This window comes from Rhinatrema bivittatum, chromosome 5, assembly GCF_901001135.1.
Source record: "Rhinatrema bivittatum chromosome 5, aRhiBiv1.1, whole genome shotgun sequence".
Lineage (NCBI taxonomy): Eukaryota > Metazoa > Chordata > Amphibia > Gymnophiona > Rhinatrematidae > Rhinatrema > Rhinatrema bivittatum.
In genome coordinates this window covers 1,674,290-1,692,624 of record NC_042619.1, presented here as the reverse complement: position 1 = coordinate 1,692,624, position 18,335 = coordinate 1,674,290, and the positions used below count along the sequence as shown (strand labels likewise).

The 18,335-nt window shown below is 42.9% G+C and overlaps 1 protein-coding gene across 6 annotated transcripts in view; it reads left to right on the top strand.

Moving 5' to 3' along the window:
- ARFIP2 (ADP ribosylation factor interacting protein 2) overlaps positions 1-18,335 on the top strand; it is a 222,599-nt gene that overhangs the window by 35,736 nt on the left and 168,528 nt on the right. The window contains exon 2 of one of the 6 annotated variants that reach the window (XM_029601891.1): positions 11,969-12,102. The exons of the other annotated variants lie outside the window; for them this stretch is intronic. The gene's annotated coding sequence lies outside the window, so the exon portion shown is untranslated. The remainder of the gene's footprint in view (positions 1-11,968; positions 12,103-18,335) is intronic. 6 annotated transcript variants of the gene reach the window in all.

Here is an 18,335-nt window from a genome sequence, read left to right as displayed (position 1 = left end):
TCCATGAACCTAATGGGTAGCACTTTTAAAACAATTGGAGAAATTGGAATCTATTGCCAGAGGAAATGCTGAAAGAATTTAGTTTAGCAGGGTTTAAAAAGGATTTAGACAAGTTCCTGGAGGTAAAATCCATAAACCACTATTGGTAATGTAGACTTGGGGGAAGGCCACTGTTTTGTTTTTTTTCTTCTTTATGAGCAAGAAGAATTGAACTTATTCCTTGGGATCCTACTGGGTACTTGTAATGTAGCTTAAGAGTAGCATGCTCAGAAATGCTCCCCGTTCTATATGCAGGACCCCAGAGGCAGGCAGAGCTCCAGTGTCTCAATGCATGGAACAGGGTTTTAGGTTTGTTAGGAACTGGGTATCATTTTGAGGAGGGGGGCTCTTTTTGCAAAAGGATAAGCTCCACCTTAACCAAAGTAGAACCAAGCAGTTGGCACTAACTTTTAAAAAGGAGATAGCACAACTTTTAAACTATATGATGGGGGAAAGCTGACAATTGCTCAGAAGTGCATGGTTCGGAATGATGTATCTTTGAGAGAACAGAGAAATTAGGGCATCCCAGTAGAGAGGTTGCAATAAATGCCAAAGTGAACCAGGTTTCTTTTAAGTAAAGACCAGAAAGATTCCAAATTACTCTGGTCAACTGATGAGCAAGTTGTTAATACAAACAAACAAAAAACATACCCTTAAATGTCTGCATACAAATGCTAGAAGTCTAAAAAAAAAAAATAAGGGAGAGTTAGTGTGTTGTACTGAATGAAGAGGTAGATATAACTGGCATCTCAGAGACCTGGTAGAAGCAGGATAACTAATGGGACACTGTGATACTAGGGTACACATTGGATCAAAATGGTGGAGGGATGGTACCTTAATACCACACTGGCCCCCCTATTTACCACTTTGTATACATTTCTTCCTGCGCTCCTGTGTAGGACGGACTATGTCCAGATACACCCAAACTTGTTGCCCGTGATATTGGGCCGCTCTGTTTCTAAAGAAAAACTTTAGAAGAGTTCCTATCCTGCTTGAACGCAAATGAGACCAGTAAAGTGCCTCTCGTGTATTTCTGTCTGTAAAGACAGCTCAATCATATCTGAAATATTTAATGACCCCTCATTTACAGGCAAAGATTTCCTGGACACAAAAAAGGCTTTGCTAATCACAGGTGCAATTTCCTTTGGTATTTTGATACTCTCTCATGTGTTCTTTAAACATTTCAAGAGGAGACATTTTCTTAATAATAGGAAAACTAACCACCCGCAGATTTAAATAGCAAAGTGAATTTTCAATACTTTCACATTTTCTCTCAGTTAAACTTGCTGATTTAATTAAGTTAACTTGAATATTTTCCATTTTCAATGATTCCTCCAGTTGCTCAATTTTCTTTTTCTGTAAACTCACATTTTTTTCAATATTTAATCCCCTTTTATTAGTCTCAAGGACTACTTGTGTCAAATTTGATATGGCAGACTGAATAGAAACTAAAGCGTTCCATAACGATTCCAATGTGGTTTTTGTCGTGAAAAAACTGTTCCGGGTATTAACGTTACCAATTCTTGTGCTGTGAAGCTCTCCTCGTTGTCCTGTGCCTGTGCCGACAAAGGGGGCTTAGGAATCGAGGTAATTCCTCCGACCGAAGCTCCCCAATCTCCCTCTTTTAAGAACATAAGAAAATGCCATACTGGATCAGGTCCATCAAGCCCAGCATCCTGCTTCCAACAGTGGCCAATCCAGGCCACAAGAACCTGGCAAGTACCCAAAAACTAAGTCTATTCCATGTAACCATTGCTAATGGCAGTGGCCACTCTCCAGGTGAACTCAATAGCAGGCAATGGACTTCTCCTCCAAGAACTTATCCAATCCTTTTTTAAACACAGCTATACTAACTGCACTAACCACATCCTCTGGCAACAAACTCCAGAGTCTAATTGTGCGTTGAGTAAAAAAGAACTTTCTCCGATTAGTTTTAAATGTGCCCCATGCTAACTTCATGGAGTTGCTCCTAGTCCTTCTACTATCTGAAAGAGTAAATAACCAATTCACATCTACCCGTTCTAGATCTCTCATGATTTTAAACACCTCTATCATATCCCCCCTCAGTCGTCTCTTCTCCAAGCTGAAAAGTCCTAACCTCTTTAGTCTTTCCTCATAGGGGAGCTGTTCCATTCCCCTTATCATTTTGGTTGCCCTTCTCTGTACCTTCTCCATCGCAATTATATCTTTTTTGAGATGTGGCGACCAGAATTGTACACAGTATTCAAGGTGCGGTCTCACCATGGAGCGATACAGAGGCATTATGACATTTTCTGTTTATTAACCATTCCCTTCCTAATAATTCCCAACATTCTGTTTGCTTTTTTGACTGCTGCAGCACACTGAGCCGACGATTTCAATGTGTTATCCACTATGACACGCTCTCTCCTCCTCCTCCGTCAGAATCCCGGGTCGGTGTCTCTCTGCTCCTCTCTCCCAGAGATCGTGATGTTTACCTCTATTCGACCCGCATCTGACCTCGGGGAGGTGTCGGCATCTCAGGAGCCCCCGGGCGTAGCGAGATCATCTCGGCCCTGGCTAGAGAGCCGAGCTCCTGGCTCTCTTCCAATGTGGCCCTCGCTTCCGGTGTTTTTGGGGTTACCTCGAAGAAGCTCTAAATCTTTGTTTGTTTGGGTTCCTTCATCTTTATCAGGTAAATGGTTTTTTAACTTAGCTTTACGCTTAGTATGCGACATCTTAGTAGAAATCCAGCAACAGCAAATATTTCCAAGGAAACTCAGTAACAAGTATAGGAGAGCTGAGCTTCTTTGGCGTGTCTCATGCAGTGGCCATCTTGGCTCCTATTTATTTATTTTAAAGCATTTCTTGTCTGCCCTTCTCTGTTCAGGGCAGGGTACAGCATTACATTCATAGTTAATTAACATAAAATAACAAATAAAGATGTCAAAGCAGAAGTAAAAGTTACATAAATTATAAGACCACATTAAAAAATCATGAAAAAATCAAAAAACAAATAACAAAATAAAACAGAATAAGAACATAAGATCAAATTAGCCTTCATAGGCTTGTTTAAAGAGGTGGGACTTTAGGGCTTTTTTGAAAAATGCTATCGCACGTTTTAACGCTGGAAATAACCACACCTTTTTTTCAAATTGCAAATTGCATTTCGGCAATTTCTGGGTTTGGAGATGGGAGAGTGGAGAGGCCTTCACAGTATTCAACTATTTATATCACTCTGGAAGGGCCAGCTAACAACTCGAGGTGAGGTTTTTGTGGTGGTTTAAGGTTTTGGGGCCATTTTGACATGCAGAGTGAGACATACAAACAGCACAGTAGACCTCAGAGAAGATTTGATGTTATATGGAGTGAGGAAAGTCTCCACAAGATGAGATTTGTACAATGTTCCCTGGCCCTAGCTTGATAGTCTCTTCCTCCCTCCAGGGTGGCATTAATGATATCCACCCTAGACACATAGTCCCCTGGGCAGCAGACGACATCTTTTGCAACATCAGGCTAGCCCTATTGCATTTTCTCCCAATAGTAAAGGGAAGTTTGATCAAGGTCCTATCCGACAGCACAACAGTGGTGGAGTATATGGGGGCATCGCAATCCTACATTGGCAGAAGAGGGTGAAAGGGGGTCAATCTAAGGAAATGTTTCGTTACAGAAAGGGTGATGGATGGATGGGGCAGCCTCTCTTTTGGAGGTGGTGGAGACAAGGAGAATATCTGATTTCAGATTAGGATAGGACAAGCATAGGGGACCTCTGTAAAGAGGTCATAGGGTCTTTTTTTGCCGTCACACTTTATATAATAGGTTGGAATAATTACAGCGAGACCATCCACCCCCAGACACTGCCATCAGCAGTTCCTGTGACCCCCCCCCAATCGCTGTCAGCAGCACTCCCGTGATTCATTGCCTGGATTAGGAATGCACTTCTCAGGTTTTATAAGACGCACCTGTCTTTGGAGGATGTAACTTTTACACAGGAACAATCCTGCAGGTAATTGTGACCTTGAAAATGTATTTTCTCCTGCAGTTTTAGGTTGTTAGTGTGGTGGTCGTGTTATTCCAGTTGTATATGCAGAGAGAAAGTTCAGTAAACAAACTGTAGGGGAGACCTTTGTTCGGTCTGTACTTGCATGTTTAGTGTAATAACAAAGTCTCATAAGAGCAGAGGTCCATCAAGCCCGGCATCCGCTTTCCGACAGTGGCCAAGGACCTGGCAGATCCATTCCTAGCTGCACACTGTCAGGGTGCAGTGTGGCTTTCCCCAGGCTTTGTAGCTAATGATGGCTGATGGCCTTTTCCTCACTTATGACTGGTTATTTTCAGGTTTATATTAAATAAGGCCTTTATAGAGATGGCAGTCATCACAGTTTTATACAGAAGAAATGCGGTCGCAGCTCCTGATGTATGGAACTTATTCCCATTAAACTTCACAGTGAATTAAATTAGACACTTAGGTTTAGAAAACAGGCAGAGGCCTGGCTTTTATCCAGTTCTGCCTTCTGTTGGGGTTTAGCAGTAGATGTTCAGTTTTGTTAGATTATTTATTTATAGTACTTTATATTCTTCCTATTGCAACTTTTAAGGTTTCAGAGAAGCTGGGCTATTTTGTTTTGGCTGCTTGTGTCTTGTTTGATTACTTATATTTGTTGTTGTTTTATCCTATTATAACTACGTGTTCTGAAATTATGTATGCCAGTGGTCCCCAACCAGTCGGGTTTCCAGGATATCCACAATGAATATGCATAAGAGAAAATTTGCATGCACTGCCTCCATAACATGCACATTTTCTCTCATGCATATTCATTGTGGATATCCTGAAAAATGACTGGCTGGTGGGGCCACTGGTGTATGCAATTGATTTTATATTTATTATTTTATCAATGTTTTCTGAAATTATGTTTGTGCTTTTATTTGTAAACTGCTTGGCTCATTCTGCAGCCCGAATTTTGTCAGGCGCAAGGAAAAGAGACCACATATCCCCCGTCCTGAAAGAGCTTCACTGGTTACCCGTATACTTCCGCATCATGTATAAAGCCATAACTACCACCTACAAAACTATACATCAACTCACCACTCTCGATCTTCAATTCCCCCTCCTAGTACATAATTCTACTAGACCTACTAGAGATGCTTATAGAGGCTCCCTCCAAGTTCCCCCAGCGAAAACGACCAGACACATTACCACAAGAGATCGCGCCACCTCCACAGCTGGCCCTCTTCTGTGGAATTCCATTCCCACAGACCTCAGACAGGAGCCCTGCCTCCTAACTTTTAGGAAAAAACTCAAGACTTGGTTATTCAAGCAAGCTTTTCCGGACACAACCCAATGACACAATCCAATGACTCCAAAAACACCATTCTCTTGTATTTAACATCTATTTTGTATATTAGTTTGTACACTATATTTAATTTGTATATTGTTTAACTATTTCTCTTCTCTCCTTTCTCTTCCTTCTCCAAGTTCGGCTTCCCTTGTTAAATGTAACTGTACCTTCCGTCACCACAGTTCTAGTTTTTGTATATAATGCACTCCTGTTCTATGTAAACCAGCAAGATATGTCTTCATGATTGCCGGTATATAAAAATCCTAAATAAATAAATAAATAAAATAAATCCCCTGTGCATGGAAACCTTTGAGATATTTGAATGTCTCTATCCTATCTCCTCTCTCACCTTTCCTCTAGGGTATGAATGTTTACGTCTTTAAGTCTATCCCCGTATGCTTTAGAACAAAGACCACTGACCATTTTAGTAGCCTCCCTCTAAACCGACTCCATCCTGTTTATGGAGCAACACTGCAGTAGATGCAGATCACCTCATATATTTTGTCTGCATCTGATATAGTGAACAACTTTTAGACTGTAGGTAAACATGTTTTTGGTCAAATTATTGACCAGCATTCCTCCCTAAAATCTATAAGCTGTTCACTGCAGTAGATGCAGATTGAATGTATGATTATATAGCATTGAATAAAATCATGGCAGTAGAATAGAAGGGAAACAAAAGGGCATATACAGTAAAACCAAGGATCAGTTGGTGATGAATAAAGACATCATGACAAGCTGGAAGACAAGATGAAACCTTCGTACAGCATAGATTGACTAACAAAAAAAAAAGCTTTTGATAGTATCCCACATTCTTGGATGATGATTTGCCTTGATATGTGCAGAGTGAATTTTAGATTAATTATATATAGGCTAATTTTAAAATGAACGCATATGTACTCATACACGTGTGTATCGGAGTGAACAAAAATATGCTGGGATTTTATATCATGCATGCATTTGCGTGCATATGTTTTAAAATATACCAACCATGGTAAGGATGCTTCTAATTTAAGCGGTTACTCAAGCACAATTAGCACCCTGTCTTCCATAGGACTTTGTCGGCTTTTCCGCACATATGTAGGCAGATTTTAAAACATGCGTGAGGGACACCCCAGTTTTTCCAATTAGTCCATCAGTTTGCCAAGTTAAAATCCAAGGTCTTCCAGACCCTCTGGTTCTTCATCCTGCATGCCCCCCAGTTGACCCAGAACCCTCACTATGTCCTGTAAGCCCTAAAACTCGAACTACAGACTCGCTCCTCATCTGAAGCAGTAGTAAAGTTACGCAGATAACAAGCCTACGCGCGCCATGGTCTCTACGGAGAGGGCGAGTGGGAGCAGTGCAGGGCCTGCGCGATCGGCGCCGGAGGCCCGCCGGGGTAAGGCCTACTTGATTTCACTTACCCACGACCGCCTCCGACCCCGACCACGAGGCAGCCCCTGCCTTCCGCCGAGAAACGCTGACGTCATCGGGCCGACCTTCCTCCGCCTCCGAGGGACACGCTGCCGGCGCACAGCCAATCAGGGGACAACCTTGTTTAGCCCTTTAATTTCAAATGTAACAGACTCCCAGGCGCCGCGCGCCTAGCGTCGCGCGCCTAAGGAGCACGCCAAAGGAGCCTGCTCCTTTGTGCGCTCCTTAGTGCACTCCCTTTGTGTACCCCGTATACTCCTCTGTCTTCACTGCTCTCCCCTCCAATCCCTCCACAGCCCCCAGCAACTGCCAGCCCCCATATATTCCTTCCAACACTCAACACATGAATCTCTAAAACAAAAAAAACAAAAAAACCATCCAACACTCAACAACCTGACAACCCCTGCCACCACTCAAAACCCACACAATGGCCTCAGACCAATACATCCCCAAACTAATCCATCGCCACAACCACCACCACACTCCTAAAGCCACACCCACCACTAGACGCCTCACCAAAATTCACACCAACCCTAACATACCCTATACCACAATCACTCTCATCACCCTCCTCCTCATTAATGCACAGTCGATCACCAAAAAAATCCCAGTCATCCATGACATACTCACAGATGACCAACCAGACATATTCTGTATAACCGAATCCTGGCTGAAACATTCTGATACAGTCCTACTCAATCAACTGCCCAGAAACACATACAATATTTTCTCCATTCCCAGAAGCAAAAGAAAGGGAGGTGGCCTACTATTCCTAGCACACAAAAAACTTAAATTCTCTTCCCACTCCCTTAACTTACCACCTCCTATCGAGACCAACCTATTCAAATCAAAACATCTCCAAATACTCCTCCTATATGCCCCACCTGGTTGCCTACAACATAACCTTTCCCCCCTGATTGAATCCATCACAACCCACATAAACTTACAAGAGCCAGCCATCATACTAGGAGACTTCAATCTCCATATCGACACCCACCCTCCCTCCCCCACAAGCGAACTACTCCTTTCCACCATGTCTGCCATTGGATTCACCCAAATCATCAACACGCCCACTCAAAAATCGGGCCATACCCTGGACTTAATATTCATAAACAACAAAATATCTGCAACTGGACCACCCTCTACAACCCCCACCCCATGGTCCGACCACAGCCTCATCCAAGCCAAGCTTCAACTCCAATCCAACCCAATACAAACAAACAACCGAATCATCGAATTCACCAAACCATGCTCCAGTGAAGACATCGCCGAAGTGCTACCTGAGGCACTAAAAACAATCAACTTAAATGATGCCAACTCAGCCACAAACTCCTGGATAACCATCAACACAGACATAGCCAATACATTATGTCCCACGATAAGGAAGGAAATCAAGCAATCTACAAAGCAAAGAGCTCCATGGTACACCCCAGAACTGAAAACCTCAAAGCGAACACTGAGACAAACTGAAAAACAATGGAGACGAACCCCCACCTCAAACCTGAAAGACAAATTCAGAACACTACTACATAACTATACAACAGACCTCAACACAGCAAAGCGCAATTTCTACACATCAAGAATTCATGATTACCAATATAACCCGAGGACCCTCTTCGCCTATGTCAAAGACCTAACCAACCCCATCCAAAATGACAATAAGCCAAACTCCAGCAACATCTCAAGTGAAAAACTAGCACAATTCTTCAAGGACAAAGTTAACAACATCATCGCCAAAATTCCCCAAAACTACAACGACCCAGTTGACATCCCCCCTCCCATCCACACATGGTCACAATTCACACCCGTTGCTTCCACAGAAATCGAACCTATCATCAGAAAAACCAACCCTGCATCACACCCTCTAGACCCCATCCCCATCAAAACCCTAAAACTCATCAGAGAGATTATTGTCAAACCAATAACCTACATCATCAACTTATCCCTAGAACAAGGAATCTTCCCAGAAAAACTCAAAAACGCCATCATCAAACCAATCATCAAAAAACCTCAACTCGACAAATCCGACCCAGCAAATTACAGACCAGTCTCCAACCTCCCATTCCTAGCAAAAATCATCGAAAAAACAGTCAACAATCAACTCACAGAACACCTTGAAACCTATAATGTTCTACAGCCCGCACAACATGGTTTCAGAAAATTCTTCAGCACTGAAACCCTCCTCCTCTCTCTCACTGATACCATCCTTAGAGGACGCGACAAAGGCAAATCTTTCCTCCTGATACTTCTTGATATATCCGCCGCCTTTGACACCATCAATCACAGAACTCTCCTCACTAGACTTAAAGAAATTGGTCTCCAAGACACCACAATCAAATGGTTCAACTCCTACCTCTCAAACAGATCCTACATCGTCAAGACAAACTCATCTGAATCCTCTCAAGTGCCCCTCACTCATGGAGTCCCTCAAGGTTCTTCCCTATCCTCAACCCTATTTAACATTTACCTCATCCCACTATGCAAATACCTTTCAGAGGCAAACCTCACCTACTTCATCTATGCAGACGACATACAAATATTACTCCCCATAAACAAGTCCATCCAACTAACCATGGAAAAATGGAACAAACTCAGCTCAAATCTATCCCACTTGCTATCTCAATTATCTCTATGCCTCAACCAAGCCAAAACAGAAATCATTCACATCCACGATGACCGACCCTCTCTTCCACTCAAGTGCACCCCCTCCGACCACCCAGGAAGCTCAACCAACCCGGGAGTGCCCCAAATCTCACTCACGCCGTCCACAAGAAACCTAGGCGTAACAATCGACAGCCATCTCAACTTTAAACGACACATCTCCAATACAATCAAGGATGGATTCTTCAAACTCCAGACACTAAAAAAACTCAAACCCCTTCTCCAAGAGCACGATTTCCGAACAGTCCTTCAATCAATTATCTTCGCAAAACTTGATTACTGCAACTCCCTCCTCCTTGGCCTACCAGAAATTCACATCAAACCCCTCCAAGTGCTACAGAACGCTGCCGCCAGAATCATCACTAACAACAAAAAATCCTCACACATCACACCCACTCTCAAAGAACTCCACTGGCTACCCATTACCCAAAGAATCCAGTATAAAACCCTCACCCTCATGCACAAAAAAATAAACAACAACAACATGAACTGGCTAAACAACGGAATACAACCTTACCCTACTCAAAGAACTCTCAGATCCACCAACACTGGCCTCCTAGCCGTACCCAATCTCAAATCTGCACACCTCAACGTCACCCGCAAACGAGCCATAACAATTGCGGGCCCCTCCTTATGGAACTCCCTCCCCACCTGTCTCAGAAATGAACCTTCATTGCAAGTCTTCAAAAAACACCTCAAAACATGGCTGTTCCTAAAAGCATTCCCACCTGACACGTAACCTACCCAAATTCAACTGCAACACACCACGCCCCCCCTACACAAGCACCTCGCATCACCATCTTCCCTCCCTTGCACCACCTTCCCCCCTCCTATCCCCCCCATTCCCCCCTTCAACCCTCCCTGCCAACCTAACCTTAATATATCCTCATCAACAAGTCATTTATGTACATATGTTATATACTACATCAAATGTTCAACGTAATCCTGTTATTCCTGTTATAATTTGTATAATTTGTTATATTTATTACAATGTTACAATTTATTATTTTTATTACAATGTTATAATGTAAAATAGGGCTGTTACTACCCTATTCTTTGAGTTATCTGGAAACCGATGTGATATCTCGATCGAACGTCGGTATATAAAAGAAATAAATAAATAAATAAATAAAATAATTTTAAAATACAGAGTTATGCATGTAACTGCTGGCCATACTCTAGAACGCCCATGCTCCCATCCATATCCCGCCCCTTTTCTGCCCTCTTTTGACACGCTCACCAATATATGCCCAAGTACTTCACGGCTTTTTTAAAATTCATGTTGTTTGTTTGAGGTAACACTTTTAATATCTACCTCAGTAAGTTTAGCTTGAAAATATGATAGACTACATTCCATTTGAATTATGAAAGTGGACAATATTTTATCCCCAGCATTAAGATCCAGTGAGAAATATTTCAGGGATGTTGACTAGGGCTGGATCTCTTGGTTCAAGAGCTAGATGCAGCTGAATGAAGGTCACTCTTAGAGTACCGTGCTCCACACAATATAGAATGGCCACTTTGTCTGGGCACTGTTGCCAAACACCCCCTGTTAGGGTCCTGGAATTTTGTGGATTATTACAAACTCTGATGCTAAGTTCCTATCAAAGTTTGGAACCTAACATGAGCTTGCCACCCTTGTTATGGACCAGCAAAGTACGTGAAAAATTTTATAAAAGAAATGTAAGGCCTACTTTGACTCCTCATTGCACCTGATATATTCTTTGATTCAGGCCATAACTGGATCAGTAGACGTGGCCCATGACGTACATCTAGCATTTTCACTAGGAGGCTTTGCAGCCAACTGGAAGGAAATATATATTTACATAAAGACATGTCACCTTTTTATGCAAATTTTTGCCATTTTTTGGGTGCAAATATCTCTACTGTGTAGTTTTTTTGGGGGGGGGGGTTTCCTAATGGCATTTTTTTGCTACAAAAATCACCTTGTTTTTTCTTGGACCTAGCCTTGCTTTGGTCAGAATTTCAGTCCCAAAGATGAGCATCATTTGCATGCGTGAATGCACTATGTTAAAAAGAGCCATCTTTGGAGCCCAACTGTGAAACATGCAAATGAGCTAGAGCTATGAAATGTTACAATGCAGCTCAGTTTACAGTGATTCCCACACTTTTAGCTTTTGACACATTTGTTTAGACAAATTTTTATAAATTGGTCATTAAAGTCAGTGCAAAACTTTGAATGCTGATTAGCTACCTTGCATTGGTCAGTGGTGGCTAAGCTACTGCCCTTTCAGCAAAATTGACAACCCCATTGCCTAGGTGCCACTCCAGATAGCCAGACAAGGTACCATCCACAGGTTTCCAAGCTTTTATTTAAGCACAAAACAAGAAAAGGCAAGACCCTACATTCGAGAATTACTTAAACTGCAGATTTCACAAAAATTCACTTAGTAAATTTTCCTACCTTGCACATGCTTTTGAATGTCCCATTAATGCGTGTCAAAGTGGCTTGTGAATAAACGTACTGCCTGCCTGATGAAGTTGTTATGGTTGCATCAAGGGTAGCAATAATGTGCTCTTCTGGAATCCAACAGGTGTCTCTACGGGGCGGCCAATAAAATGACCTGGCAGGACCTTGGGGGTGCAAGAAATTGACCAAGACATCATGTTCCTCAACTGAGACTTTGCCACCAGGATTTATCATAGATGCAAGCTAAATACTGACCAGGTTGGAAGCTGGATACTTAAAGAGCAGGAAAATATTTACGTTCATGTTCTAGAATACTTACAATGAATGAGGACATCCTTCAAAATTTTGCTAATGCAAATTTTAGTTTATTTATTATTTAAATGCTTTTATACACCAGTATTTGTCAAAACATCATATCGGTTTACATGGAACTAAACAGCGAAAGTACATTAAACAGGGTGTTAAGAACTTGGGGGATATAACTTGTACAGAATTAGCGGAATAAGGTATATACAGTATATACAAGGGTACAGTAATGTATAGGGAAGGGGGGTTAATAATTTGGGGGGTTTAACTTGTAAAGTAATTAGGGAGGTAGGATGGCAAGAATAGCTACATGGGTACAGTAATAATATAATGGAGGGGGAGGAAAATTACGGAAGTATCTACATAGGTCTGGAGGTAAGAAAATAAGGTGGGAGAATTTACGGAGCAGTATTTTTACAAGTATGGGGCAGATAAAGAAAGGGAATATAGGGTACAGTAGAGAGGGTGGGTGGGCGATTTACAGGAGTACTAATACAAGTACAGTGTAGGGGGAGATTTTACAGAAATAATAAAACAAGAACATTAAAGGGGAAAGGTTTCAAGTCTTCTACAAGGGTCCAGTGTAGAGGTGGGGGGGGCAGGAGGGGTAGTACTATTCAGGGAAACCTTGTTTGAATAGCCACGTCTTGAATTTTTTCTTGAATGCTTGTGTACTTGGCTCTAGTCAAAGATCAGTCGGCATGGAGTTCCAGAGGGTGGGTCCAGCAAGAGAGAAGGCGTGGTCTTTTGTGGTGCAGAGGTGCGTGGACTTGGGGGAGGGGGTATGAAGGGTTCCCTTATAGGCGAATCTGGTAGGGCGGCTGGATGTGTGTAGGCGGAGGGAATTGTCAAGCCAGTGAATGTTGTTGTTGTGGATGGTTTTGTGAATAATAGAGAGGCTTTTGTAGGTGATACGAAAGGCAATTGTGAGCCAATGAAGTTCCTTGAGAACAGGAGTAATATGGTCTGTTTTACGGGTGCTTGTTAGAATTCTTGTAGTTGCATTCTGTAGCATTTGGAGGGGTTTAAGAGTTGAGGCGGGGAGGCCTAGTAACAAGGCGTTACAGTAATCGATTTTTGAAAATATAGTGGATTGGAGGATTGTGCGATAGTCATTAAGGTGAAGGAGTGGTTTGAGCTTTTTGAGTACATGGAGCTTGTAGTAGCATTCTTTTATGGTTGTATTGATGAAGGTTTTTAGGTTGAATTGGTTGTCGATAATGACACCAAGGTTTCGTACATTTTGCTGGAGGGAGGTAGAAGTGGGATGGGGGTTGTCATTGGGAGGGGGTGAGGGGTCATTGAGGGTGGAGGAGATGATTTCCATTTTCGCAGTGTTAAGAGCGAGTTGGAGGTTGGTGAGGAGGCAGTTTTCCCAGGTTTTAAGAGATTTGTGTAGGGATTCTTGTATAGGGATGAGGATTTGTACATCGTCTGCTTCGATATAATGGGTGAGGCTGAGGTCAGAGAGGAGTTGGCAGAGGGGCAGGAGGTATATGTTAAAGAGGGTAGATGAAAGGGACGATCCTTGGGGGACTCCTTGGGAGAGATGGATGTGTTTAGATTCTGTGTTGGCGATTTGGACTGTGTATTGCCTGTTTTCCAGGTAGGATTTGAACCAGTGTAAGACAGCTCCTGAGATCCTGATTTCTGCGAGACGTTTGATTAGAATGTTGTGGTTAATAGTGTCAAAGGCGGCGGAGATATCTAATATGGCGAATAAGTAGGAGTGTCCTTGGTCAAGACCTTTAAGGAGGGTATCTGAGAGAGAGATGAGGAGGGTTTCCTTACTGAAAAACTTATGGAAACCGAATTGGGATGGGGATAGGATGTTGTGGTTCTCCAAGTGTTCAGTGAGTTGCGTGTTGACAATGTTTTCCATGACTTTTGCCAGGAAGGGGAGGTTAGAGATTGGTCTGTAGTTGGCTGGGTCCGTAGGGTCGAAGTTGTGTCTTTTTAGAATGGGTTTCACTATCGCGTGTTTTAAGGAATCTGGAACTATGCCATGGGAGAGTGAGCAATTGATTATCTCGGCCAAAGGTTTGGCAATTGTGCTTGCAATGAGTAGTAGGGCTTTGCTGGGGATGGTGTCCAACCGGGTGTGAAGAGGGGTGTAGTCTCTTTAGAATGGTTTCTATTTCTGAAGCCGTAGTAGTGTCGAGGGATTCTAGCATGGCATTTGTGTATTTAAAGGAGGAGTGCATGGAGGGGGTGGGAGTGGTGAACTGTTGAAGGATGTTTGCAATTTTGTCTTTGAAGAAGCCGGCGATCTGTTCACATTTGGCTTTCGTGTCCTCTTCTGATATATGGGGGAGTGATGATTTGGTAAGTTAGGCTACAAATGTAAAGAGGGCTTTGGGGTTGTATAGGTAATTGTGAATTTTGGTTGCATAATAATCTCGTTTGGTCTTAAATATGGTGGTTCTATAGTAATGTAAGGAGGTTTTGTAGGCAGCTTGAGTAATGTGGGAAGGTTCTTTGCACCACTTTCTTTTTGTCTGAGATCATGTTTAGTTCGGGGGTATACCAGGGTTTTTTTTGCGTGGAGTGAGTGATTAATTTTTTTGGATGTAAGGGGGCACAGGTTGTTGGCGCTGATGTTTGTGAGGTTGTTCCAGGAGGTGAGTGCTGAGTCGGGGTTTGTTAGATCGAGGTTGTGGAGGGAGTCAGTGAGAGCGGCGATTAAGTCTTCCTTGTTGCAGGGTTTCCTGAAGTGAATGGTGTTATTGTTTTTAAGGGGGGATGTGTGATTTGCTTCACAGTTAGGTGTGCTTTTATGACCGAGTGGTCAGACCATGGTACTGGGGTGCAGGTTGGAGTGTTGAGGGAGAGTATACAATTGTTTACAAATATTAGATCAAGAGTGTGTCCAGCTCTTTGGGTAGGGGAATTAATGAGTTGTTGAAAGCCTAAGGCGTGAAAGGCGTTTAGGAAGGATTCGCAGGATGATGAGAAGGGAGTGGAGTCCACGTGGAGGTTAAAGTCTCCCAGAATGATGGCTGGGATGTCTATGTTAAGGTTTTCAGATATAATTTCAATGATAGGTGAGGGGTTAAGCTCCAGTAGGCCTGGAGGTGCTAGATAAGGCAGAGCTGCAGATGTTGAGACTTAAAAAGGCCTATTTCTAGACAGGGTGGGGTGTTGGTGTTTCTAGGTCTTAGGTTTAGGTCTTTCTTGGCGGCTAGGAGAAGGCCTCCGCCTCTTTTCTTGGGCCTTGGAATTGAGAAGAGGTCGTATGTTTGGTTAGGGAGCTGGTTCAGTGTGTTTAAGCCAGGTCTCTGTGACAGCACAGATGTCTGGTTTGCAGTCTATGAGAAGGTTGTTCAGGATGGGTGCTTTTTTCCCTAATGATTGGGAGTTGAATAGTATGATGGAGAGAGCGGTGAGGCCAAGGAGTTGGGTAAATGGGGTGATCATGATGGGTATCAGTGATTTGGGGTGAGTGGTGGGGATGGAGGGATTGTGAAGTTTGTGGCGGTGTGTGCGGTACTGTAGGATGGGGACACGTTAGTTTGGTTGCATGGAGGTGACGGAGGTTCCATTGCTGGGCCGACCTGTTGAGATGTTGGCGGGTGGTATGGTAAAGAGGGGGAGTAAATGTCAGGAGGGGGTATGAAAGACTTTCTTGGGGCAGGTTGCAGGTGTAGGTGAGGGGGGATAACGCTGAAAAGGGGAGGAGGAAGTGGATTCGGGCTTCTATGGTGATCTAGGAGGTATGGTTAGGTTAGCAGTCTGACGGGGAGTTGAATCAATGGGCTTGAATTGATGATTTTTTCTTGTGCCAGTAACTGTCTGACCTTTAAAAACCACATCCTGAACAGGTCTGATTGCTTCAATGGCTTTCTTTGGGTCAAAGAAAAATTTGATACCAGGGACACTTTTATCTCAAGTCAAATAGATCCTTTGGTGTCAAAATGTGTTTTTTGAGGGGGTGTTGTAGACTAGCACGGGCAACTAAACGTTTTGTGGTTCTTCCAGTCCCATCACAGGGTGATTTTCCATGGCTGTAGCACGAAAGTTGTTACTGTGATTACAAGGATTAATGACATTTTTTAAAGTTTTTGTATTGAGTAGCACAGCCATTGCTAAAGTAGTGAATATGCTCCAAAACAGGTAAAACGCCCTTCAAATGCTCAATGAATGTTCTCAAAAATGTGTGCACAGCTATTGTGTCACGGCACAAGCAGTCGCTGATCGTGCACATACAGAGACATTGCACATCAGGGTCGCAATGGTAAACAACAAAAGGGTGTTGCCGGACTGTTTTCCCAATGAAATCCTTGCACTGCATCCTGAACAATAGAGGAATAATTTTTGCTGGTTTCATCAAAATACATAAAACATCAGGATGGGCCAGGACTTATCTGTCATGGCAGTCATTATACCACAAAGAGCACAATGGGGTCACAGGCCAGGGCATGTTCCCCAAATCTCTTGCCACAACGCTCTGCTAACATGACATTACCGCAGCTCCTTGTGAAGGGGATAATCTTGCATGCAGTAAATAACCCAGCACAATAAAATGCCCATTTATAAACACGTCGAAGCAAGATCTGTCATAAGCCACAAGCCTGGTAAGCACAACAGTCTTTGTCGCACGGTAGAATTTCACATCTCTTGCTCATTTGCGTGTTACGCAGCAGGGCGCCAAAGATGCCTCTTATTAACGTAGTGCGCCCTCGCATGCAAATGATGCATATCGTTGGGGCCTTAATTCTGACCAAAGCAAGATCGGGTCCAAAATGAAACAGGGTGATTTTTGTAGGAAAAAAGATGCACTTTTTCAAATGACATAAAAAGGAAAAGATTTAAAAACCAGACAGAGATTTGCACCTGAAAACTGGCAAAAAATTGCATAAAAAAGTGACGAATCTTTATGTAATTATATCTTAGCTTCCGGTTGCCTGTAAGTGCAAATCTTACACGTATATGCCATACGTCCTGGTCCTGTCAGGGCCTGAATCCAAAGACAGGTCAGGAGCAATGAGGAGTCAAAATAGGCCTTATATTTCTTTTGTAACATTTTTCATGTACTTTGCTGGCCCATAATAATGGAGGCAAGCTCGTGTTATATCCCAGACTTTGCACTGGCATTTCCCACCAGGGTTTGTACTAATGCACAAAATTTCAGACCCCTGAGAAGGGTTTTTGGTCTGCACGGAGCATGGTACTCAGAGGAGACCTCCATTCAGCTGCCTCTAACTCTCCAGCCAATGGAGTTCAGGCAAAAAAATTAGTACGGTTTTGTTTGAGGCCCTAGAGAACATCCGTGCAAATTTCTGTTCGATTTGGAGGAGGTTAAGCCTGGACCCCTGGTCCACTTGATATGGAATGACCCTAAAGCTTTTCTCTCATTCTGTGTCTATGAGATAAATGCTTAGCAAGTGAGGCCCTGTGCCTGAAGATCATCTTACTAATCAGATAAAAAGTATGTGCAACACCGTGCACCCTCTGAAATGAGGACATAGTACACACACACATACCATGCATCCTCTGAAATGAGGACGAAAACTATACACATACTGTATGCCCTCTGAAATTAGAACAAAAAGTATACACATACCGTATGCCCTCTGAAATGAGGACATAGTACACACACATACCATGCAGCCTCTGAAATGAGGACATAGTACACACACATACCATGCATCCTCTGAAATGAGGACGAAAACTATACACATACTGTATGCCCTCTGAAATTAGAACAAAAAGTATACACATACCGTATGCCCTCTGAAATGAGGACATAGTACACACACATACCATGCAGCCTCTGAAATGAGGACGAAAACTATACACATACTGTATGCCCTCTGAAATTAGAACAAAAAGTATACACATACCGTATGCCCTCTGAAATGAGGACATAGTACACACACATACCGTACGCCCTCTGAAATGAGGACGAAAACTATACACATACTGTATGCCCTCTGAAATTAGAACAAAAAGTATACACATACCGTATGCCCTCTGAAATGAGGACATAGTACACACACATACCATGCAGCCTCTGAAATGAGGACGAAAACTATACACATACTGTATGCCCTCTGAAATGAGGACATAGTACACACACATACCATGCAGCCTCTGAAATGAGGACGAAAACTATACACATACTGTATGCCCTCTGAAATGAGGACATAGTACACACACATACCATGCAGCCTCTGAAATGAGGA